Source organism: Mastomys coucha, unplaced genomic scaffold, assembly GCF_008632895.1.
Source record: "Mastomys coucha isolate ucsf_1 unplaced genomic scaffold, UCSF_Mcou_1 pScaffold14, whole genome shotgun sequence".
NCBI lineage: Eukaryota > Metazoa > Chordata > Mammalia > Rodentia > Muridae > Mastomys > Mastomys coucha.
The window spans coordinates 66,258,767-66,285,855 of NW_022196896.1; the positions used below are offsets into that span (position 1 = coordinate 66,258,767).

Here is a 27,089-nt window from a genome sequence, read left to right on the forward strand (position 1 = left end):
TAACATGGCAGTATTGGAAAATGCTAATGTGAACGCTGCCGGGCCATCTGCTTGGTATTACCACAACGCTGGGAAAGGCTCTGAGAGAAATGATGTTTGAAATCATTAAAAAAATAACATGTCAAGTTTAAAATACTCAAGGATCTTAGAAGCAGCATCAACACATTCTGCAACCATATGGCCCTACAGCAGGTTAAAAAAAAAATTCCCCAGCTTGTAGTTTCTACTTCAACCTAATGGTTCCTAAAGCATGCTTCCTTTCCATTTGAGCACTCCCGCTCCCCCGTGCCCCCACTATTGAATTCCCTGGTGTTTACGCTTTCTTGAATTATACTTGAATACAATAATAGTTCCACCTTTTTCCAAGTAGGGGATAATGTGGTATGGAAGACGGAGTCAGCTGTTCCAGAAGACAGGCTGTGCAGGTGGCAGATAGGACAGTTGAGCATGTCTTGTTGGACCCCTGACTTAGGAGACTGATTACAGCCTCATTGTAGCTGCTAATCCCAGTAGAGAGTCTGATTTCACAGGCACAGTGCTAATGGCGTTAAATCCATCAGTAATCATACTTTGGGAAAGCATGTCCTGTTCTTACCCATACTTTGTACATGAGCATCTTCTTCAAGGTCATGCCTGTGGCATGGGGCAGGGCCAATGGTGTAAACACAGTTTCACAGACCACATCTATGCCTTCAACCATGATGATACATGTGAGTGATCAGCGTTCAGACGGTGGTGGGGACAGATTCGTGTTGATTTTTCAAGGTTAATAAACGTCTCAAGATTAAAAGCCTTTTCAAGGTTAAAACCACTGAGCATCTCAGGTTAGGACTAGTTCCCTGGCAAGAAAGAAATCAGGAAGAATGGCCTTTAGTGTAATTCCAAAGAACTGAGTAGTGGTCAAAGAAAAGTCTCCCAGAGACAGAAGACACACCGTGAGTTAGAGAGTTCAGAAAGCTAACAGCCAGTGGTGGGGACACCACCTGGTACGACTGCAGAAAACTAGATCAGAAACAGTTCTCAAAAGAGGAATCGCACATGGCTCAGAAGCACATAAAAGAAATGCTCCACAGCCTTACTCATCAGGGGAATGCAGATCAAAACTACTTTGAGATTTCATCTCACACTGGTCAGAATGGCCAAGATCAATAAAACAAGTGGCAGCTCCTGCTGGTGAGGATGTGGGTCCAGGGAACACTCTTCCACGGCTGAGGAGCATGTAAGCTTGGATAGCTGCTCTGCAATGCAATGTGGCGCTTCTTCAGGAACATGAAAGATGACTCTCAAGAGTCCCGCCTACCCACAAATGATGCTTCACCCTACCATAGACACCCCTGTTCAACCATGCTCACGGATCCTCTATTCATAATTGCCAGACATTGGAAATGGCTCAGATGCCCATCAAGGGACGGCTGTATATAAAAAAGTGTACATTTACATAGTGGAATATCAATCAGCCACTAAATAAAAAGACAATATGAAATTTGTGGGAAAATGGAAGAATCTAGAAAAAAAAATCATATCAAGTGAGGTAACCCAGACTTAAGTAGACAAAGATGGTATGTGTTCACCTATAGGTGGATGTTAGCTGTTAAGACCAGTTTTATATTTATAGGTTTTCTGTGTGCAAATGCGTGTGTCTCAGAGTTTGTATGTGTTTCTTATACTTTTTTGGTGACTCTTCAGTCTTTATTTGGTCCTATTTTGTTATTGTTGTTATTATTATTATTAGAGAGAAAAAGAAAAGTTGTGGATTTGGGTGGGAGAGATATAGGAAAAGCTGGGGGAGGGGAAATAGTAATCAGTATATATTGCATAAGAAAATCTATTTTCAATTATGAAAACAAAATCCCCATTCTGCCCCTGTAGTCAGTCATGAACCTGGAAGCTCAGACTGATTTTTGCAATTGGGTTAATATTTAGTAGTATTTTATGATCTTTTATCATTACATATACTTGTTATATGGAGCACTGCATTCCATGAGGTCTCTTTCTGCAAATCATATTGTACATTGGGCATATTCCACCCATGCAGACCCATATGAGCCCACAGACACAGATTTACTATGTCTATTTAGCCAAACACTGCCAGTATATGCATAGCAGAGCCTGCAAAAGCCCTGGCCATGGGTTCTTGGCCAGGGCTACAGTACCAGGTGTGTGTTTCCTTGTACACTAGACCTAAGTCCAACTAGAAAGTAGCTGGTTACTCCCATAACATTGACGCCATCCCTGCAGCCACTGTTGTATCTTGACATTCCAGTCACCATTGTCACTCTTGCGGTGCATGTTTGGGTAAGACTGCTGGTGACTCTTCCTCTCCAACACCATGCACAGCACGTTTCAGTTCTATAAAAGCTAGCCAGCGGGGAGGGATGTCTCTGGTCAGTTCCAGCCTGATTTCTCCATGTTCTGTGATCAAAGTGTATGTTGTCCTTAGCAACAGAGTATCACCATCATGCATTGGTGGCCAACCAGAAGCACTGACAAGAGTCTTCTATTGTTTGGGAGTACCCTGGGACACTTATGACCAACAACTTGAGGGGAGGTGTTCCATACATGGTACTGGGATTTTTATTCGGCTACCTGTGGTTCTGGGGGGAAGAGCACATCCATTATATAGGGTAACTAATTATACTGGCTGGTTTTGTGTCAACTTGATACAAGCTAGAGTCATCAGGGTGGAAGGCGCCTCAGGTAAGGAAATACCTCTATAAGATTGGTCTGTAGGCAAGATTGTAGGGCATTTTCTTTATTAGTGACTGACGGGGAAGGATCCAGCCCATTGTGGGTGGTGCCATCCTTAGGCTGGCTGTCCTGGATTTTGTAAGAAAGCAAGCTGAACAAGCCGTGAGGAGCAAGCCAATAACCAGGACCCCTCCGTGGCCTCTGCATCAAATCCTGCCTCCAAGTTTCTGCCTGTTTGAACTCCTGTTCTGAGTCCCCCCAGTGATGGACTATGATCTAGAAGTGTAAGCCAAATAACTGTTTCCTTCCTCCCCAACTTGGTTTTTGGTTATGGTGTTTCATCGCAGCAATAGAAACCCTCACTAAGATAATAACAAAACTCTTTTGCATGAAATATATGATATCTTTTATATATTCTGCATATATAAACTTTATAAAACAGGTTTCCATGTGGCTTTCAAGGACTCTTAGTCTTAGTTATCACTCTCTACCTTCTTCTCTGCTCTAGCCCCACATGCATCTCCCCCTGCCACATGCATCTCCCCCTCCCTTAGGCCTCTCTCCCATCATTCCTAACACCTGTGTCTACTATTGCTTACTTCTCTTAATATCTTTCTTCCTCCTTTGGTTCTCCCTCCTAAGGATTAGGGAACATCAAGGGAAACTGAGGCAGGAGGATTTTAAGAGCCAGACATTGGAGGAAAAAGTACACACACACACACACACACACACACACACACACACACGCACACGCACACGCACACGCACACACACACATACATACACACACACATACACACATACACACAGCATTTGGAAGGGGTTGGGGATGGATCTGGGAGGAGTAGAGAGGGAAGAATATAATAAATACACAATTTATTAAATATGAATTTTTCAAAGAATTTAATCTTCAGATCAAAAGGTCCTAAATAAAACTGAAGAGACATAGTTGAATATAGTGACCAACTTGTTTTTCTGATAAATGTAGTTAGTCAGAGGTTAACTTGATGAGTAAAGATCATCTATTCAAAATGGCTCTAGAATGATTGGATATACAGAAGTGAACAATGTTTGTCTTCTGACTCACACTGAGGAAATAAATACTTAACCAGCCATGTAAGAACTTAACCTAAGTATAATAACTATACTACATAATTTCCAGAAACACACAGAGGCAAACACCTAATGACATTGGGTTGAAATACTCATTATTTTGTCAAAAATATATGGTGATTTTATTATTTGCATTGCCTGTATGTGTATATGGCCCCCCTTATACCTGAGGGGACCAGAAGGGAACATTAGATCCCCTGAAACTTATTTATGGGTGTCTGTGGGCTGTCATGTGAGTGCTGTGATCTACACCTGCTGTAACCGTATAGCTTAACCTTAACCACTGAACCACCTCTTCAGCCCCATAGAATATCAGTTGTTGGGGATTGGTTCTAATGCTTTGTCTTAACTCAGCTCCAAGAGTCACACAGGAATATGTGCGTTCAGACACTAAAGGAAGCCTTTTCTCAGTTGGCTGATTGGGGAATAAAGTTGTCAATGGCCAATGGCTGAATAGGGTGAAAGAGACTGGACTTTTAGATTGTGCAGGCAAGGAACCTAGGGGGAAGAGGTGGAGAACTGCCAGGAAGAAGAAGCAGAGGGAACAAACATAAGAGCTGCATGAAAGAAAGCAACCAGCCATGGAAGAATTTGGAAAACCCTAGGGGTCATTCCCCTGATTAGGTCTTGGGTAGCAGAGATGAACTGTGGATTTAGCAAGTTGACTCAGGAAAGTTGGAGGGGAGAATTATTCTAGCCACAGAGAGGATTAGAAATGCCCATCAAACTAGTCAAGGCATATCAAAATGAGCAGGCTTGTGTGTTTGTGTGTGTATGTGGGGGGGGTGGAGAGGAAGGGAGGGAGAGAGATTGAGATACATGAATCCAGAGGGCTCTGGTGGGTGGCTGGAAGCTTAATCCACCAGGAGTATAAAGCAGATTAATAAATTCACTCCTATAGTCAGTTCTTATAACAGATGCAAAAATATATAAATTACAGGAAAAAAATTTCACTTAAAATGAAAGCTTATCCTCTTCAAACACCATGTGAGCATTGGGAAAAGAATCAGCATTGATGATGCTTGCTTCTGAAGTGTAAGAACCTGGGTTGAGTTCCCCAGAACCCATGTAAATACCCAGGAGCAGCACTGTATGCCTGGAATGCAGTATGTAAGTAGAGGCACAGACTAGATGATCCGTGGGGACTAATGGACAGCAACTTAGTCAAATAGGGAAGTTCCAGGTTCAACAAAAGACTGTCTTAAAATATGAGAATGCTCTAGAAAGGCACCAAATACTGACCTGTGGTTTCCACACCTATCTGCACATACACACACACACACACACACACACACACACACACACACACACACACACACGGAGAGAGAAGCAATGGAAAAAGGTTAGATTCCTTTGGAGTGGGATGAAAATGCTTAGATTCTGATCTAATTGAAGGCTGCATAACAGTAAGCATGTTAACCCACTCACAGGAATGCACATTATGTCTGACTGAATCACATGAAGTGTGGATTACATTTCACAAACATGCTTAAAACATACCAAGGAGAATCCTGAGACTGGGAAGATATTTATACAACGTGTATTTGTTAGAAGACAACCTGCAAAAAGGACTCAGCCCCTGGACCCATAAGCAGAGACAGTGATGGAGGTGTGGAAGACACAGAGGCCAAGTGAATGGCTATCTATGGTCAAGGCTGGAAATGACAGACCCCAGCAGTAGAAGACGGTGATCAAAATATGAATAAGTACCACTGATTCCATCTTAATAAAATAGGCAGTTGGATGAAAAAGCGAGGAAGAATAGAACTTAAACAGCTCATGCAGCTTCTCTGTCTTTAAGGAGGTTGGGTATGCTCCCCATCTTTAAGAATGAACTTCATAGAATCACCTCCTTCTAAAGAGAGCAGTATGGCAGGAAAAAAAAGTAACCCTACCATGGAGATTAACAGCAAACTACCAGTGAACAAGGTCAGGATCTGCAACAGCAAGAGACAATGACACACCCATCCTCGATAAGACGTGACCCGAAGGATGCTTTCCTTGTGTGGTCTTCCAGATCTGCAGCTTTAGTCTGACCATCAGTAAAACCCCAGACAAGACCAAACTGGGAGCTTTTCTATAAATTCTTGGCATATATTTTTTTTAAAAAACAGCCAAGGCCATTAAAACCAGGGCGAGTCTGAGAAGTCACCACAATCTACTGCAGTCTAAGGAGATTTTACCACAATATGGGCAGATGGAATCTTAGAACAGAAAAAAGTAGCAGGCAAAACAAATAAATCCTAATAAATTGTTATCATCATCATCATCAAGATCATCATCATCAACATTAACCTGACTATAGTAAAAGTATGAGCCTGCTCGTGTGGCGAATACACTATACTAACAGGGATGTCCACAATATAATTTAATTAAACCTATATACAATATCAATAATAACCAAAGTTACTGAGTATGAAGAACAATAAAAAGCCTTGCTCCTGGGGGGAAGGTAACAGATGCTAAAGACAAGAAGGAAGTAATGTTAGAACAGTAGCAGTTCTTGAGCTATGTTTTGAAAATGAGTGGATCTGGGGGTCGGAAAGATGGCTCAGTGGTTAAGACCACTGGCTGCTCTTCCAGAGGACCTGGGTTTGACTTCCAGGATGCACATCTGTCTGAAGCTTCAGTCCCCCTTGGGGAGGGGCATCTGACTCCCCCTACTGGCCTCCCTGGGTGCTGTACACATGTGGTATACAGACATAAGCAAAGGCAGAACATGCAGATACATAAAAGTATTTTGTTTTCGAGACAGGGTTTCTCTGTGTAGCCCTGGCTGACCTGGAACTCATTCTCAAACTCAGAAATTCGCTTACCTCTGCCTCCCAAGTGCGGTGATTAAAGGCATGCGCCACTACTGCCTGGACATAAAAGTATTTTTAACATCAGTGAATTCTGTTGTACATATATTACACTGCCCCAAAAGATTTTAAATTAAGAATAAAAGCCTAAAAGGAGATCAAGACATAGTTAAAATGTTATAAAAGGATTATTTTGTATACGGTGTCAAGACAAGTTCATTTTATGGAGCATTTGGGATCATTCCACTATATCAGTATTTACGAATTTATGTCTTTAAGTTTAAACTTACATCTTACAAAAAAAAATTTTTCCCTAATCCTTTTTAAAGCAGGTAAGCATTGTTAGATACCACAGTACTATGAGGATCCCATCTTAGCAGTAACCTGGGCATCTGCTTACTTGGGTATTGGGTTATATACTGGCATGTTTTGGCTCTGTTAACAGTTCTCAAAGGGTTCTGGAGACAGTACACTCAGGTAAGGCTGGCATGTGGGAAAACAGACACATGCCAATTAAGCTGTTGCTGACAAAGGGCCCAGGGAACCATCTCCACCTGACTTTCAGATGGCAACCAGAAATGAACAGAAGCTGCTGGGCTTGGGTACGTGTCTGAAGCCCTGGATATCAGCAAGTCTGATGCAGAAGGATCACCTGGGGTAGGGGTCTGGCATTGTCCTGGGAGATACAGCAAATTCTCTCAAAAGTGGGGGTGAGGGTGGGGAAGGGCTAGCTACTTTCTAATTCTAAATTTTTGTATTATTTTTTCCTAGAAAAAAGGCCACAGAGACACGTCTTTTCACCTCATTGAACTATTTGCATAGGTACAAAGGTTTCAAGATTGCTCAAGTGAGTATTTATTTTCTCAATGGGAAAATCTGTTAAACTGATCATCCAGTCTAAATAAATGAATAGTCATAGCTGGTGTCTATGTTTGGGGGCCCTTTTGCAAGCTGTTGCTATAATTGTTATCACTCATACAGACATAACTGAGTGACTCAGAGCATAATACTGCACCCTACTTATTTGCAGTAATTATGATTGTCACAGTTAGTTTGTAAGAGTGAATAACATTTAATCCTGAAATAATCACACTGATTATCAAATGGTTTTGCAGCATATAGTTTTAATAAAACCATTGAAAATCTCCCATGATCAACTATGATCAAAACTGGGATTTTTCTTTTCTGGTTCTTGCTTTACTTCCAAGAATACAGGGGTTCTTCTGACTCAACCAACCAGGAGCTCATTAGAGAAATAAAACGAAGTAAATGTACCGTGTAGTTTTTAGGTGCTGAACTTTAAGATACAGGAATGTAATGGCAGAACACACACACATGTAAGCTCCAGCTTGGATTGGTGTGACTTTCCACTTTGGATAATGAAACCTCACAACCATTTTGTAAGCCCCATTCACTTCAACCTTCCTGAAAGCCTTATAAATAGTGGATCATCGTCTCCTTTGATATTCAAAGAATTCTGTGCTGCTCTTTCTACATCTCTCCTAGCCCACCTTTCACATGAGCAAGTTTTCCTCAAATGGACCTTATGTGCATTCAATACAGGATCTTATTAATATCCCCACCCTACCCCTGGAGCAAATTAAAGAAACTTACCTCTACTGTGCTACACTGTATTATTGCTTAGAAAATATTCATGTTCCTCCTCTCTCTAAAAATGGTGGGCTATCCTCTCCCAGTCCTCAATTCCAGTTGGTCAGATGACTTTGCTTTGAAGCCAATGAGGTAAGTAGGCACAGTGCGAACTGAAGAACAACATGACCTTGGCCCTCCCTCCAGTCTCTCCCACCATCAACAGGAATAAGGGACATGCCTTAGGAGGGATGTGAGGGAAGGAGAGAAAACTTGTAGAACAGCTGTCCCAGCCTAGACTGTCAGGGTTAGGGATGGGAGCAAGAGTACATGACTGCTGTCTTAACCTGCTCAAGGTTGGGGTGTTTCAAATCTCAGTAGTAGCTGACTAACTCACACACTTTATTAACACGGTGCCAATTAAAAAACCCACCACAGAAAAACAGCTCAGCTTTTCCTGTGTCCCAAGCACACTGGAGAATCTGGGTGAGTTTCCTCGACTATCATCACACTCTACTTGCCTAGCTAAGCATTTGCCCTGTCGGGGCACTCAGTCTCTCCTGGTTCTCCTCAGATCTACATGACTATGAGTCACTTCAGAGTTGCAGAGTGGCCAGCAAGCATGTCATTCCTCACCTAGTCCCCTAAGATCACAGAAGTTTTAATAAATTTTTTCCCCTCGAGACTGATCCAAATTACCTAGAACTGTTAAACTCACCCATCGTTGGGCTTATGCTATTACAACTGAGTTCGAGTCCTGGGGTGGGCGGGGCTACTGGCTTCCATTTTTAACAAGCTCATATGGAACTCTTCTGCCACACCAAAGTCTGGGAAACACTGAGGTACCAATGTGCTAACTCATCATACCCCAGCCAATAGCAAAGCCCAAAGGATTCAAACAATCACGTACCACCATCTCAGAATCTGTTTATCCTTAGTTTTGTTTTTATGGTTGTTTTCTGTCTGCTTTAACATATTACTTTTTCTTCACTTCCCTCTTAATGATGTAAGAGTTTAATTAAAAAGAGGAACTGTGTGTGTGTGTGTGTGTGTGTGTGTGTGTGTGTGTGTGTTGGGGGTGGTGGTGTTTGGAGACATGGATCAGCAGTTAAGAGCACTTGGACCCAGGCTCAGTTCCTAGCACCCACAGGGCAGTTCACAACCATCTGCAACTCCACTGCCAAGGGATCTGCCCTCCTCTGACCACCTGACCCTTTCCTGACCTCTGTGGAGTACTAGGCACACTTGTATACCACAAGTATGCATGAAAACACTGGTCACATAAAATAAATTAAGAAAACAGTAACTCTCAAAGAGATTATTATCACAGGCCTTAGTCTCAGATCATAGGTCAAGAATATGATTATTTAAGTTGTTTCAATGGCTACTTTTCCTTTAACTTACATAGTTGTTCAAAATGTATTTGGGTTAGGAAGGGAATTCACATAGAAAACCCATACTGGCCTTACATCTTAAATATTTTAAAATTTAATTCCTTTATTTAGAAATTTTAACTGACTGAAATCTACATGTAAACTTGAAGTATACCATAGACATTGTACATATTTATGGTATAATAATCACCACAAAATAGCGAACGCATTTGTTAGTATCTATCTCACCATCTTGTGTCTGTGCCGGTTGCTCAGAAACTTCATACAGCTAGGACCGTTACTGAGCCTGAGCACGCTGTGGACTACATTCTCCAAACCTGCCTGTTTAGTCATGGTGTTTATAATTGTACTACATTCTCCAAACCTGCCTGTTTAGTCATGGTGTTTATAATTGTACTACATTCTCCAAACCTGCCTGTTTAGTCATGGTGTTTATAACCTTCCTTTTGCCTGCACCTTGGGAGTAGATGGAGGCTGCTCACAAACACGTATCCTTTGCATTTCTTTTAGAAACAGATTAAATTGGTAATAGGGCAGACTTTCAGCAGTACTGCTAGTCAAATGACAACATGAGTTAGGGGTTCTAAAAAAACAAAAACCAAAAAACGTTACCATCCATCTCATTTCATCTGCTACTCTGGAAATCTCACCAGATGAGTGTGATGCATGCAGCACAGTCAGGGGAAAGAGAACATGGGCCCCAGGCTAAATTCCCTGGCTTTATGTTCTGCTCACACAATGTCTGGTCCCCGTTCCACACACATGGGGATGCTGGCCTACTGTATGCACCTGCAATGGGTGTGATACCTTTCCTCATGCTGAACAGTGTCCAGGTCAGTAGAACTCAAGATTTGCAAGCTGTACCAACTTTAAACCTCGAGTGTATTCCTGATTCCCGTTTAATGGCTCCCTGTTTTCTTAAATGCTTTAGTTCAGAATATATTACCCACGACGCGTAGGTACACATTAAGAACAGTAAAATAAATGTTTGTGCGCCCAAAGAGTTTAAGCTGTGGCGCTCAAACAATAAACCTAAGCCTCTGTTCTCCCGTTTATCTCCTCATCCCTCCATTCGCCCAGATGGAGCACATACCATCCCATGCTTTCCCTCGTAGTTTTACTACATGTTTTTATTACTATCAAAATAACTTTCCAAGTTGCTCATAAATTATTCTATGACCCATTTTCTTGTTAACCATCTCCATCTGCCACCCCTTTTCCAGTTCCTCTTCCAGTGGGGGATTGCAGCCGATGAGCAAAGGTGTTTTGTTCCCTGCTTTGGTCAAACTGTTTTGCTTCCACTGGTTGGTCTCAACAGCTTCTGCTACACTCCTCAATGCTCCACTGTCACAACCCCCAGGGTCATTAATGGCATACAATTTTGAAAGTTTCAAGATCCTTTTAAAACCGTCTCTCCGAATGTGCTCTCTGCAGTGCAGTGTTACATGCATAGATAGTTTCTACAGGGCAGGATAAAATATCCCACAAAGTATCTTTATATGGTCTATGCTTCATGTTCTAGAAAATAATCATGATTCTATGTCAACCGTCTCACCTCAGGTGATAGACCACCCTCCTAAAGTCTGGATTACTAAGACCTGGTATTCTGCCCGTGTCTCAGGCTGGTTAGACACACTCAGTCAGTCTTCAGCTAGTGTCACAGGCTGGTTAAACACACCCAGTCAGTCTTCAGCTAGTGTCTCAGGGATGGTTAGATACACCCAGTCCAGCCAGAGTCTCAGACTAGTTAGACACGGCTGGTCTTCAGCCAGTGAGTGTCTCAGGGCTGGTTAGATATACTCAGTCTTCAGCCAGAGTCTCAGGCTGGTTAGACACACCCTGTCTTCAGCCAGTGAGTGTCTCAGGGCTGGTCAGATATACCCAGTCTTAAGCCAGTGTCTCAGGGCTGGTTAGATATACCCAGTCTTCAGCCAGTGTCTCAGGGCTGGTTAGACATACCCTGTCTTCAGCCAGTGAGTGTCTCAGGGCTGGTTAGATATACCCAGTCTTCAGCCAGTGTCTCAGGCTGGTTAGACACACCCTGTCTTCAGCCAGTGAGTGTCTCAGGGCTGGTTAGATATACCCAGCACCACTGCCTCAGTCTCTCCCAGTGTTCAACAGTGCAGTTCTGAAACTGGCTCAAAGGACATAGTTAGGAATCGCACAACCCTATCTTGCTCTTCATGCTTTCTATCCTGTGTAATAGCTGAGTGTAAACCAGTATTTTATAACCACAGGGTGGATTTTTCAAACCCAATGATGTGTCCTTCCGCTGAAGGCTAAGACACAGGAAATGTATCAAATGAAGCTGTGACTACCCTCGTTCAATTTTCTCTTCTCAATTAAAATCTAGCGCCAGAATCCAAATGGTTCCCCTTCCCACCTTTGGAAACAGCTACAGTTGCAATTAAAAAGACCCCTCTGGTCATTCTACACTACTTTAAATGCTTCCTACAATTCAATGACCCTATTTTGGAAAACTGGTATCACAAGTACTTTTTATTAAAATAAATACAGTTTTAAATAGAAGACTCAATAAATTATCTCAGCAGATGTTTTCCACCAAAGGCGCTACAGAAATGTAGCACCAATCCATTCTTCCAGACAGCTCCAACCCTGCTCAGTAAAGACTCCAGCACTCATCTTGTACAGCCATTGATTTTTTTTTCCCAATAACATCAAGAGGCTGAGAAGGAGAACCGTGGGATCTCTGAAAAGCTGGTATTTCCAGCACCTGCCCAGGGGTTCTGCAATGGTCTATTTCAGAAAACAAAGCAAAACAAAACTAAACTAATACTGCTCCTTTTTCCTGAAAGGACACCTATTATCAAGTAGAAGTGACAGTTCTGTGCTGTAATTGTAGTCCCTTCAGCTGGGCTGTGAATTTAAATGATATCTGATTTAATGTACACAAAACGTCATGAGTCATAAACCTGACTAAAGGAGGTTTTACAAAAACCTCCTTTTATAAAAATAAAATCGTCAGAGAAAATTTCACAGAATTTTCTAACTAGAATTCTTTACCACTAAATGAAGTATCCTACATAAATACAAGTGTGATTTAGGTATGCTGAAAAACATTTGGAGCCCAGTGGTAATTCATGTTTTGTGCAGACAACATTATAGGGAACATTAAACAGTTATCTATTAACCTGTTTGTTATGTTTTGACCTACAGACACAATAAATATAATTTAAAGAAGACTTCCCACAAAGCAGTGCATCATTAAGCAAGGGTATGTGGAGACACCTGGGCTGACTGTGTATGTGCGGCTGACAGCTGAGCAGCCTGAAGCCAAATAAGGAGAGATGCAAAGGATGAAGAACATGACATGTTCACGCTCCATTTTTGTTTGAAATCCACATGCTACAAAGATGCTGCCGCTTCATAGGAGCAGAACAAACTTTGCACTGGAAATGACAAAGGCGGGCACAAGATACAATATGAGGCGCATTCACATTAGTAGCCTATCTATTCGGAATCTCAAGCCTATGGAACCAACTTCCAGAAGGAGGAAGAAAAAGTGGTCCTGGTACAGCATCTGCTGATAACTCCTCTTTATGGGTGGCCTCTGTGCATTGGGCATCTAGTCCTCCAAGAGAATCCCTCAAGATAAACAGGATGGGCAACTTGTCAAGGCCTTATGACCAACTGTCCCAGGGCTGCGTGCTTCTAGCTGCTCTACCTGAAGCTCACAATGTAACATTGTAGACTTTAAAATCACTGTTCAATGGGTAACCACCCAGCCAAAAGTAAGTGCTGAGAAATCTAATTAAGTATTAGTTCATGGGGATTCTTCCAGTGATGTGTCGAGGAAACAGATTGTGGGCTCTGCCTGAGCTCTGCTTCACAGCACCGTGTTCACTAGACATGGAATAGTACACAAGGCTTGATGCATTCACTGATAGCTGATTCAGCATTGCTAAAGAAACTCCAAATCAAGCGACTAGGTGGAGTCATGTGTTTATTTTGCAGCTGAAGACTTTGTGGTGCCTTGAGTGTCGCCTGTTGCTTTACTGTTACCTGACAGTAATTTGGGGTGCCCACACTACAGAGAATGTGTTGAAGTGGAAACCGAACAGAGGAAGCAAGAGCTATGCGACATACTGAATGAAAGTAAGCCGAGTGGAGTGGACAAATAGAACACCTCAGGGCCAAACGGCAATGCTCAGCCGCTGTGGCCCAGCCATCACACACCAGGGAAGGGGGCAACTGTGGGACATTCTAGCAATTGGAAATGGGACAGTTTCTCTGAGTAGGGTCTTCTAAATGGGAAAGGAAAACAATGGCTGGCTTTGTCCAATGAACAATGGGGTCTGTTAAGAGTGGAACAATCCTCACTTGTTTATGTGAGCATGAAAACTACTAATATTAGCCACAAATAATTCATAAATCTGATGACAGAATGAAACTCAGAAAGAGCTCCCTAAGCTGACTGGCCAATCCAACAAAATGAGACAGAATACGTATCAATGGCTCCTGACTTTAGATCCCATGATGCAATCCCAGGAACACAGGGGTTGAAGTCTGGCAAGCCGTGGTGAACCAAGCAGTAAAGCAAAGTTGAGGAAATCTTTAACTAGATTAATTATTCAGATCAAAAATCGGGAGGGGGGTGTGGGCCTACCTCAGACCAAGAGAAGAGCCGTGTACTAGGTTCTAGACATCACTTGTTAGGATGCACAGTGTCTGGGTGTGCAGGTCACAGGGCTCGGCTTGTGACAGCCATCCTTCATCATTAGCTTGACAGACTTTAGAATCCCTGGGGTTCACACCTCCTCTGTGTGAGTCTGTGAGAGTATTTCCGAGAGCAGTTTAAGTGAGGGGGGGGAACTCTTGAGGGACACAGGCCATATCATTCCACGAGATAGTTCCAGGCTGAGTTCAAAGGGAAAGAAAGCCCAAAGCCCAGAAACCACTTGTCTCTGTGTCTGTACCACTGATATAACTGGACCAGCCACTTCATCCCCCACCCCACCCCACCCAATGTCTTCCCACCATGACTGACTTTGTGTGTCACCCCTTAACCACAAGTTAGAAGAAGTCCTTCTCCCCTTAAGTTGCTTCTGCCTGATGTTTTGTCACAGTGTGAGGAAAATGTCCACTGTAGCTTGTGAAAATGAGCGGACACAGCATACTTGTAACTTGAGGGTTTCACTATAGATAATAGGTGAGAATAATTCTATAAAAACATTACAGGCAAAGATAGAGCCAATATTAGGCAGGACAGACATTCACTCCTGAGTGTCTGTTGAAGGACTACTGTATCGGTCAGTACTGGGGAGGCAACAGAACTCCAAGTGATGGGCAACTTCACCAACACTTAGAACTTGCCAGAAATTAAAGTTCTGATCGGCTGGATACATTGAGGGCCAACTGCTGAAGAGATTAAGACAAGAGGTGAACTTTCAGTCAGTCACACTGGCTGCATATGTGACAGGTAAGCCGGAAGCTCCTCCCCTCAGAGAAGCTTATGAGCACCCACGAGTTATGTCACACACTCTTTCAGTTCTTTTAAGAAAAACACAACATGGCTCAGTATGGTGTCCAAGAGAAGCTGACAAAACCAACACTGGACAGTTTAAACCAGAAACAACACTTTTTCAAGAGGGCTTCATTGTCTTCAGGAGACTTGACAAGCCAAGCTTGAAGACATCATCTTCAGAAAATATGGTCAGGAGGTCAGGGTGAGATGCCTGTGCTATAAGAGGGGACCTCACATGACTGTCAACAGATTATGGTGCTGTAGTCAACAACAGCCGGGGCATCTGAAGATACTGCCACCACAGCCATCATAGCCACGAACCCGTGTAAGTCCTCACTTCTAACATAAACCCAGGAGGGTGAACCCAAGTGACCGGGTCTACATCATGGAACCCTGTACAAGCATTTAATATTACTGAAAATGGTGCCCAAGAATAGCTTACAGGTGTCACAGGCCCATAAGAAGTCCCCAGGCATCAGGAAGCGATCAGGCCAGCTTCCCAGGGCTTGAGTTTACAGGAACATGGCAGGCAATCACCTTTCCCTGAAAGCCTGCAGAGTTCATTTGCTGTGCTCCTAGAACACATGAGAACCACAGCAGTAAAGCCTTCTTTAACGCCATTTCTTCTTTCTTCAGATCCTCCCACCCCTGGCAGCGTAGAGAGGAGCTCATCATCACCCAACCAGTTCCACTGTGGTCAAAGGATGGTCCAGGGGTCAGAGTCAGGGTCACCTCCCTTGCTACACAGTGATGTGCCATCACCGCGTGTTCTGGATTCTGGGTGACACTTCAGAATGCCAGATTTTCCCTCAGGAAGTGTGAGCATACTAATCATGCCCAGGGACAGGTGGGCACACGGAGAGAGTGCTCAGCTTAGCTTCGTCTCACAGCTGTCAAGCTAGGCCCTCTCATTAACGCCCACGCCTCGCTTGCTTGCTTTCTTGTAAGGTCCTTTGACTATAGCTCATGTACTTCAAATATGTCACTGAAAAATGCACAGATGGGATCCACCAGATCATGAGAATGCTTTCACAGCTTTGGAAAGTGTGTTGGGTTTCTTTCCTTCAGAAATTAAAAAAAAAAAAAAAATCCTAAATTCTAATTTCTAACCCTTCCCACCTCCTTCCTGTCTTACAAAAAAGCTTCTACAGTAGCCAGTGTTCCCAGTGCTGATAACTAATAGGGCAATGATTAAATCGGCGGTTTTTTTTTCTCCTCCTTTTTAATCCAACCCGGCTAATTGTGTCTGCTAATCATGCCTTCCTAGTCTACAGAGAGGCCCACATCTAAAGCACTGACAGTAGCTGCAGCCCACGCACATTCATCTCTACATCAGGCTAGAAAAGGGAGAAAGGGGGACCCAAGAGTGGTGCCTGACAGGTGCTGCCCTGAGGGGATGTGTCCTGAGGCTGGAGGCACTGTCATGGAGGAAGAGCCTCTCTATCTCACCTTGAAAGTTCTGGACCAGGGGCTGGGTTGCTTTTTGTTTGTTTTGGTGTGTGTGTGTGTGTGTGTGTGTGTGCAACATGCACACATGCTTGCTTTTGTTTTAATGAAAGAGACAAGAAAACACAGCATGGAGAGAGATATCAGATGGTGTCTCTCTTGAACTGCTCTGGCTTCCTGAGCCTTTAGGTCAGGATTATCTATGACGCTCTGACTAATGATAAAGAAACACAAGAGATATATCAGCTTAGCCTGCTCTCTGTGCATGAAGTGTTCTCCTGTTATAAAGCTGTCTCATGCCAGCATCTTCTTGTCCCAGTACATTTTGACATTTTTGTTTCTATTAGACGTATGCATATGTTAGGGGAAGGGGAAGAGGTTCAGATGTGACAGCATGCAAGCATGCAAGGAGGAAAGGGAGGGACAACTTACAGGAGTCAGTTTTCTCCCTCTACCATGGAGGTCCTGGAGACAGAACACACTGAGTCATCTTGCTGTCTGCCATTTTTCATTTCTGAGTTCTAAACTTCCAGGTGAGATCTGCCATACCTAATGGCTCATTCAGCCGAGAGTTTCCCCTTAAATTATGTATGCCACATCAAGTAGACCCCAAACAACCATAAATAAACTCTCTAGGATAGGCAGGATTATCAGCCTTCCCAGAAAATTCTCTACAGAATGTATAAATAAGATGCTACTTTTGAAGGCTCAGCAAGGATCCTTCATAAAAAAAGCCACTTCCTCAAGCACCGCCTCCTGGTACCTCTAGTGATGTGCATGGGGGAGGGGTAGCTAAGTGTCCAATAGGAAGAGGGGATGGACAATAACTAGAACTCACTCCTTACAGCACAGGAACCCATGGTCCACGCCTTCACTTGGACGTTATGGCCACTGTCCTGGAGACAAACTTAAGCTTTTAGTTACCCTATGAAAATGGTAGTAAAGAAACATTCGAACACACCCAACTGACTTCATGCTAGGAGGGTGGCAACTGTGTGATATTTCAAAGGGACACTAGTGTACCCCAGGGCCAGTACCCATTGTGTGCCAGACATCAATTAAAGTCAAAAGACAAAAATTAAAGACTTACCCCATGGGGCCAGTTACTTTGATGGGAGAATTTGGAGGTGAAGTTAGATATCTCAAGAATGTCACTATGAATTAATGCTTCTCTGGGAGTTGACTGCAAGCTGCTCCTGAGACTCAGAAAGAGTAGAAGGTGCTGATGTCCTTAAAGGACAAGATAAGGGAATGAGTCTGAGAGCTGGCCCTCAATCAGGCACGGAGATGCTGGCGGAACTGACACTCAAGTTTCCCCAGCATGCCTACAAGGACTTCACAAATGAGAGAGTTTATAACCAATGGAGTAATTATATACCTGGTCCTGCACTCCTTCCAATTCAAACAGTAGTGCTGGACTGAACAGACCCAACCAAACTGAGGCCCTCTTTGGATTCTGGAATACTCAAGCCAATTTTTGTTCTGGTCAAGTTCATCCTGTTGACTGATGAGCTCTGAGCTCTTAGGTCCACCAGACTTACTTCTCCAAGGCTGAGAAAAGAGTCAGTGACCTTCAACTGCAGGATGCAGCCCATCTCCCAAGGTAAAAGAAAAATGCATCTGGGATCTCAAAATGTGACACCAAGGCAGGGATGAGGTATCACTGAGCCTGGCACCTGATGGGTATCAGCAGTCCTCTCCTGCCCAGCGTGGATTTCAGATATAGTGACTATGGGCAAGAACATCTGCTTCCTTTAGCTAGAGAGGTAAGGAAATCATGACTCTTTATTTTTTTTGTTAATCTTGCTTTTTTGGCAGAAATTAAAATTTAAAATATTCCAATAAAAGCAAATATGGTTATATTATGGAATAAAATACAAACTTAGGATGATATTTGTTTTAACCAAAACCCAGAGAATGCAATTCATGGGAGTGTGTGCTCTGGATCATGGAGCTGGTGAATGGGGAGTGGGGAAGTATAAGAACCTTTACAAACTCAGACAGTTGGAGAAAGCCTAACAGATCCAACAGCACTAGATCAAAGTTACATCATTTCCCGAGTGTAATATGGTCAGTCTTGGTAGTTATAAAATGAAGGCCATTGGTCTTAGAAACCACATTTGTATATTTGTATATTTAGAAATCATGAGGAGAGAGAGAGAGAGAGAGAGAGAGAGAGAGAGAGAGAGAGAGAGAGAGATGTAGACAGGCAGGCAGATAATTATATATACATCCCACCCCCCTACACATGTAGACAAGGAGAGAGAGGGAGAGAGAGAAAGAGGAGAGGAGGGAGGGGCAGAAGAGAGGAGGGAAGGAAGGACAGAGGGATGGAGGGAGAGCACAAGGGAATGAGCAAGCCAGCACAGCCAAAGACAGCCACAACTACATCTTATTTTAGTCTGCAGATTCAACTAGCCACAGAGATGAAATTTTTTTTTATACAAGTGTGTCTACCTGGTATTTTTTTCTTACCATTATTCCCAAAGCCAGGCTCTATATCAATTATTTACACTGCATGGCAACCTAATCAATCACCTAGAGAGAACTGACATTGCATAGAAAGGTGTGTAGGGGTCATGTGCACAAACTACAGCATTTAATAAGAGGCTCTGAGTACTTTATAGTAGTGTCCAGACATGACTTGGGAACTCAAGGAATGATTGTATGTATAGCAAACAGTCAAAATTATTGCACCTGTGCAAAGCAGCTGTTTGTAACTTTTCTTGTAAATGTGAAATGACATCAAGATACAAAGTAACAGGATGCTCTCTGGGGACTTCCCTCTGGCACTGCTCCCCAGCCGGCACTCTGTTCCCTGCTACTCCCGACCTGTTCTAAGAAGAGCAGCCACAGTGTCCTGGCCTCCAAGGCTCCATCAGGCCTAACAGGGACCTGCCCTTTGCTTCCTGCCCCTGGTCTTGCTGAGCCTGGGGTTCTTCTGTCTCTGTGCCCCTCCTCAGGTGCTCCGCCTGCTCACGTCTCACCATCAGGCCACAATCTCACCTGTATCCCACCTCAGGGACGCCCCTCACTTCTAGTTCTATTTCTTCTTGTTTCCTATTATTACTACCTGAAAATATTTATAATTATCTATAAGTCTGCCTGTATCTTTATGAATACTAGACAGAGACCTTCAGCTTGGGAATCACTGAAGCTTTCTGGAAGACAGGACCTATAACATTTAGTGGGAACTCACCAAATATGGACTGCATGGAGAGATAAATGGAGAGCAGCAGGAAATGCTGGCTGTCAGCACTCAATGCCTCCAACCATTAGGGAGTGCTGGGTATGGTATGGCAAGTCCTCTGTACAGATGTAGTGATCAAATGAAAATGGAAGCAAATGGATGTCAGAGAATGTTCTGGAGAAGGTTCAGGAGAGGAGGGGCCCCACTGACTGCATACAGGGATCCCCACACGTGGCTTGGTCTGCGTTTGTCAGTCATGTTCCTTGAGACTCATTCTTTAAATAGTCCTGGTGTGGTTTCTGTTCCCCAACTCCACAACGCAGCTCATGAGCAAGTCATTGGGGACCCGCATGGTGCTCACCACAGGGGTTTCTTTGATGCTCATCTTTCCTCCTGCTGTAAGCAGATTGAACAGCATTCTTCTTTTCCCAGTGAGTGTTTTCCAGGCTTCCAGGACACCGATGACTCTGGTTCTCCCTGACTCTCATCTCTACTGGCACTACTTTAGTCACTTCAACCCAATGTTACAATGTCTGAGACCTTCTTCATTTTTTTTTCTTTTTATTACAGAAAGGCTTGTCTGGGTCTGCTGGCTTCAGCAACTCCCCGGATCTTGGCTTGTGATCGTGTATCTTTGACTTCTTGTTGAAGTCTGGGCTCATCGCTCTAAGGGCCTGTCACATCCACTTGGGTATCTCAACTCATATATCTGTGACTAACTTCTTGATCTCCACTGCTAAGCTTCCACCATTGTCTGCCCACCTAAGATTGCCCTATGAACTCAGCTGCTGCCTTCCTTTACATTCATTTATGCCATAAGGCAAAGCAACTCCATCTCCAAAAGGAACTTTATGTCTGCATATGCTGAGATTCTTGGGTCTCATCGCTTCTCTCTACACAGAAGCCAGATTACTCTGCATGAGACGGAAGGGAAATTGGTATCATTTTCTTGCTTAATACCATTGCTTTCCATGGTCTTCCACTAAAACCAAAGGCCAAAGATGGCCGAAGTGGCTCTGCGTGATCTATTTTCTCCCTCATTCCAAACCACTCTGCCTTGAGATACCACACCTTGGTCACACTGATATTCCTTCAGCTTCCATCAAATGTACAGACAGCGCTTCTCTAGAGCTATTTGCACCTGCCAAAGACCAGGCCAGACTTAGGCTTTCCAGCTGAGTCAGCCACAGGCTCTCAGAAATAATGGGCATTTGCAGAAAGAGTTCAGATAGTGTTTTAATGGTGTGAGGGTATAGTGCAGGCTGGTAGTTTGGGGATTCAGAGGCCTGGTGTGGGGATGTGTGTGGAAGGTAGAAATATAAGACAGTGAATGTAGAGAGCTGGAGAGTGTGACCTAAGTGTCTTTTGGATGCAGTGAGAGACAGGTTCACAGGAGTTTCTTGTCCCCACTCATCTTTGATAAATCTTGAAGGACAGTAATGAGAATTAGCATGTGGTCAGAACAGAAACTTGGGGGCCCTGTTTCTGGTTTTCACAGAGATGCCTGGAAATTGACTGGAATGTAGGATGGAAGGAAGAGAATGAGCCCAGCATACACTGAGGGTGGCAGTGTGACATAACTGACGATGTCCACCTCCTGCTGGGTGGGGTCTGTGAGAGCATCAGGGAAGCAGGAAAGGCTGACAAGGAGCATGAAGAAAGAGGCCCCTAGGTCCTGTGAGTGGGCAAGTGGGAGCCATCCCAGCGGCATTTCAAATGGAAATTCCTTTCATGACAAGGACATCCCAGCACTCACAGCATGCCCACCAAACACAGAGAGCCTGGCTGATCCTAGAACACAAGGAGAAGTTCAAAGAAAATCACAAAGCACTGTGTACTAACCTACTGAGTTTACCAACCAAGACACTTTTGCCTCCCACTAACATGAAGGTTGCTAGACAGAGAGACGGAGTACACTGTTTAGACACTAGTTTCTTTCATTCTAAAACAAAGAACTTCACCAAAGAATACAATCTTTACTCATGTCCCCTCACTGTGTGTCAGAATCTATTCTAGGTGTTGCAGATGAAGAAGAGAGAGAGAGAGAGAGAGAGAGAGAGAGAGAGAGAGAGAGAGAGGAACAGAAGTCATGAACCGAAATCATCATTCATTATAAATGAATGAGCCAAAACAGTGACTTTTCCTAGCTTGTACTCCACACTGCTATGTCCCTTCCCTGAAAGTCAGCTGACCTTGGCTATTCATCACTCAATGCTGGAAAACACTCAGCAATTAAGTTCTTTGTTAAAAAAGAAAAATCAGCCAATAAACCATGATTTTGTGATAGTCAGTGGCAGGTAAAATCAAGATAAGGATGTTTCCAGGACCTTTTGTCAGTATTCTCCGGATCAAAGATTCATTTTGTTCCAGTTTCAGGGAAGAATCAAGGAAAGGCAGCTTGATTAAGGAAAAATTATTTTAGCTGTATTTCAAAGGGCTAAGTTAGGACTTTAACATGAAATCATTCTTAAAATGGAATGCTCTCTGTCTGCGATTACATTTAGTTAGATTTACAAAAAGAACTTGAGTTGGGGGAAATCCTGCTCTATGATCATTTACTTACTGGAGTACAATGAAGCATTTTAATTCTCTTGTGATGGATTGTTGAATGTAGCATCTCCTAAAGTCATTCAGTATCTCACAATTTCTGAAATATGTTGCTTTGCAACAAGCACTATAGACTTTAGCAAAAAAAAAAAAAAAAACCCAAAAAACAAAAACCAAGGAACATGTTTTCTGATATTCTGCCTATAGATATGATTTACATTGTTTATAGTTATCCTGATTTCTGGAGAGGGGACTCTGAAAATTAATAAAATAAAAAAAGAAAAATTTAGAACCGGGCCAAACCATCAGTTACCTGAGTGAACCTTCACTGAACTCCCATGTGAACACATGATGCCTCTTGAGACAAAAGGCTGTGAGCAGACAGAGCCAAAGCTTGCAAACAAAAATCTACTTTCGAGTTCCTAATTTAGAACACTATGGTAATAAACTGTAAAGACTTTAACCCTAACTCCCTATAGACCTTGAATAGAGAGTAATTTTAAACAGAATTGTGTTGTGCTTAATGACAGCAAAACCTTCTAAGAGATATGTCAGGCAATGTCATCAGTGTGTAACCATCATGGGGTGCTCACGGACTGACGACACAGCAAACTCCATCCCACTGGCACTGGGTATAACCAAGAGGTAGGTAACCCCCAACACGGAGACTACAGCTGCTGCCATGTATAAATATACTACTCTGTAGTATTTTTAGGAATGCACTCAAGCTGATGATTAAAAGACATAGCAAGTATGTATAGTTGTAACATAGCTGTGTACCATCGTGACCACTGTGATGCACCAGATATAACTGCCACTGTCCTAGAACCACAGGTCAGTAGATACAATATCATCAGAATCATGGGACCAGTGCTCTATTCCACAGTGTTATGACAGCCACAGTGCTGCCACTTAGTGATAGGACCTTGCCAGCTTTATATAAGCTCAGGGGATCATGGAGGATTCAAATGCTCCTTTCTAAACAAAACAGCATTATGTGGTGCACAGCTGTCTGGATTAAATGTAGACAGAAGAAAAGAAAACTTGGACAGCCCAAAGGCTGCAAAATTAGGTCACTTTAGAGGCCTGCCAGGTTGTCTTTGTGTGTCCTAACGTGTGTGCTCAGGGGCAACCCAGGACTCTGCTGGGGAGAAGAAATGAAGTGATAACTTACAGGGTTGAAAACAATTCCAGAGCTGGTTGTGGTGACAGAGACATAAAGCACACAGCTCTCAAACTGTTTTCCAGACTGGATTCTTTAACAAAGGTACCTATTATTTATGCTTTTGAAAAGGGTCTGTGATGTCCCTCCGAGGCCCATAATGAGTTCTGCAGATTCGTGGAATTCCTCTCTTGAAATCATTTCCTTTCCCTGAACTATTAGGTCTCGGCCATCCATCTTCCAGTTTATTTAAATTCAGACTGTGGACAGGATCGTGTTTCTATGTTCTGGGCCATACTCCATGAATGAGCATCACAACAGTATTAATAACACTAATGAAGCACTATGCAAAATCTGCAACACGAGTGGCAGCCTCCCTCCACCCCTAACCCCTTTAGGTGGAGCAGACCACCAACATGTAATTTCTGTTATCTTGCTGGGAGAAGACAGGTCAAGGGAGCTTTGTCAAGGAATTCTGACCTTTTGGAGAGGTTAACTTAGGTCAGCTGGGCACAAACAACTGATCTTTCTGTGCTCATATTTTGTCAAAGGAAGCAAAAGACATTGGTCAGCATTTCTCATGGTCACATAACTCCTTAGATCATGCCCAATTCTCTGGGGATAGAAGGTCCTGTCTTAATACCATGAGCTCTCTCTTGAGTTTTATGGTAATGCCCATGGGAACAATTAGGTAGCTCTATATACTCTTTTTAAGAGATATTCTTAATTATTGTTGCAACTTTTATTAAGATATAAAAGTCATTATGTATGAATATGAGTATTATCTAAAATGACAGAGAAAGTGAGAAGGTGTTTGTTCTTTCATGTGATGTGAAGCCAGACCAGTAGGAACAAAATTCAAACCTCTGAAATATTTCTGCAGAAAATATTAGCCGAAAATACCATTTAAAGAGAGTTTAAAAGAGGAGCAACAAGAATTCTGCTTTCCAAGAATTTGTCTCTTATGTTTTGTGGGTGGTAAGTTTTTGTTGTTGTTGTTTTTCTCTCTGAAACTTTATATAAAATACAAAACAAACAAACAAAACTCAAGATTGCAGGAGCCTTTGAGTGTAGAATGACACATATGCACTAGATTAAGAGAACACATTACCCGTTCCCACTTTTGTGTCTCATACCTAGGAGTGCCTGCTGAACCCTGGGATATGCCAAGACATCTCCCAGGAGTGTGACTCACCCAGTTCTCTGAGCCAGTACTAGAGCTGTTTTTCCTCTTAGGATGACCAGACAGACACTTGGCCTTTCAGAAAACCTCAAGGATGAGTCACAAGTGACATGCACTGGCATCCTGAGGTGGGAGGAAACAGAGGCTGGAAATATGGCCACACAAAAGGTGGAATGACACTGTATGCAATCATGAGCATGCATGTATATACACACATGCACACACACATGTGGGTGCACACACATAAATGCACTCACACACATGCTCACACACACATGCATGTACATACATGCATACATACATCCATACACATGCACAGAGAGACACGCACACACACATGCAAACACACATGCACACGCACACACAGGCACACACACATGCACAAACACACACATGTGCTAGCTGTTTTGCAAAGCAGCCAGGAGAATCCCTCATCCCAGGATCCCTGGTCTGCACTTCTTCACACATATATAGGCCTCCCACTCAATTTCAAAAGGGTGCTACCCACCCTAGAAAAAAATTAAGCCCACATAGTAGCTGGGAAAATATGCAGCCAGGGAGACAGATGGCTTAGAGAAGAAGCAATCTGGATGGAGAGTGAGGGTGTGGGAGTAGAAATGTGGGCTGGGAGAAGGGCTGAGGGAAGAAAGGACGGGCGTGAGTGTGCGGTGACAGATGACAGAGTGCTGTTTGGAACCAGCATTTGGAGGAAGCCAGGGGAATGGAAGTGATGTATTTATGCATAAAGGCTCCATCACCATTAGGAAAAACTCCCCTTCTGTCTCCTGTGTAAGTCCCGCTGTTTCAGATGGAGGCAGACAGCGGAGAGCACGCGCCTCACCAGAGAAGCAGAGGTGACTTGCTCTCCCCAACACGATTTCTATTTCTGATCGAAACAGATCCAAACTGAGCTAATTTGTGTACAGCTGCAGGCTACATAAACATGGCTGTTTAGAATTCTTTATAAAGTATCGGCCTTTGCGCTCAACACTTCGTCGAAGTTAATAAGTAGGTGTCAAACTCTGAATTAAAATCCCCGCAAGAGGACACAGCACAAAGGACAATAAAAATGATTTTTAAATAATCACAGGGATAAATAGCATCTACTTCTGACTAATATAAGTGCTAGCGTAAAATGTTATTAGGCTACCGACATTGTCTTTTGTTCAAGAAGTATGTTTCCTTCTCCAGCCATGCCATTCATCATTCTAATGAGCCCTCAAAATGTAAATTAAACAGCAGAGACAGATTCATTCGAAAAGCATCTTTTCAGGAAAAAAAAAAGAAAAGAGCTAGGTGTTATAACGGTTTTCTACTTTTATTTTCTACTAGTGTATTGGTTAAATTTTCTTTCATTGAAAAAAAAAAGCCCTTAGTGCTTGAACACTTCATGGGGTAAGTTCATGCAATTTATATTTTCAGTAAACAGTTCATTCTTGCTCCATTACTCTGGGACCAGCAAGCTAACATAAAGGAGAGAAAGAAATCTCATTTTAAAATGCTGTGCCCTGTAAATTATGTTTGATCCCAGAAAATCTTAGAAACCTGGGCATGCATTTACTTTTTAGTTTTACTCGAAAGTGATTTGGTCCAAAGGAAACCCTCAATGGGGAAAGGATTAGCGGAAATTTCAAACAGCTTTAGTTTACTGAACTGAATGTATTAATGGCTAAGCAAATACCATTTCCACCATTAATGATAAAAGAATAAGGTCATGAGCCAAATGAGTTGTGATTCCTTGTTATGTATCGATAAGAACATTACCCATTCCTATGATGAATAGAGAAGTTGAGGTTTTCTACTTGACCTGAATTTATGCATGAGCACACACAGGAGTGACTGAGCAGCTCTGTTGGGGAGGGGGCACCCAGCAAAAACAGGCTGAGAAAGGAAAAGAGCAGCAAATCAAGTCTCATTTCAGCATGATTGGTCTTCATTTGCCTCCCCCTTCCTCTATCCTCTCTTGCTACAGCCTATAAATCATTTTTTTTTTTTTTTTGCAATCTCTAGCTGTCCCTGCTTGTCTGAGAGCCTGGCTCACCCGTGTCTCTCTCTCTCTCTCTTGCTCATCCTCTGTGTGGGTGAATGTATATAAAATGAAGAGACAAATAATTGTGCTGTTGAGGTTTTCCTGATGTCCGGGGAACAGTCATTAATCTGGGCAATGGGGCCTTGGAAATCCCATTCTGCAGAATGAATTATCGTTAAGCAATGATAGGCATTCTAAAGACACTATATTTTTATGAGGTCAGAATGAGGGGGCAATATCCCCAAGGGAAGGCTGAGAGCATCCAGCTGTGATAGAAGCCACCTACTGAGCACCATTACATGGATGCCTGACTTCCTGCCAGGAGCAAATTCAGCACAGGCTCTAGTTGAATAAGCCCCCAAAGACAGTCTGGCCTATGCATTGGGAAAGCATCCATCCCCTGTGGTAGCAACTCCTGGCAGTCCACTCTAGAAGCATGGCCTCCCTCTGCTTATGAACGG

The 27,089-nt window shown here is 43.0% G+C and overlaps 1 protein-coding gene and 1 pseudogene across 9 annotated transcripts in view; one reads left to right on the plus strand and one right to left on the minus strand.

Moving 5' to 3' along the window:
- The window catches only part of Aff3 (AF4/FMR2 family member 3), a 502,697-nt gene that overhangs the window by 244,295 nt on the left and 231,313 nt on the right, over positions 1 to 27,089 (minus strand). The gene's annotated exons all lie outside the window — the stretch shown is intronic.
- The window catches only part of LOC116088918, a 50,110-nt pseudogene continuing 45,855 nt past the window's right edge, over positions 22,835 to 27,089 (plus strand).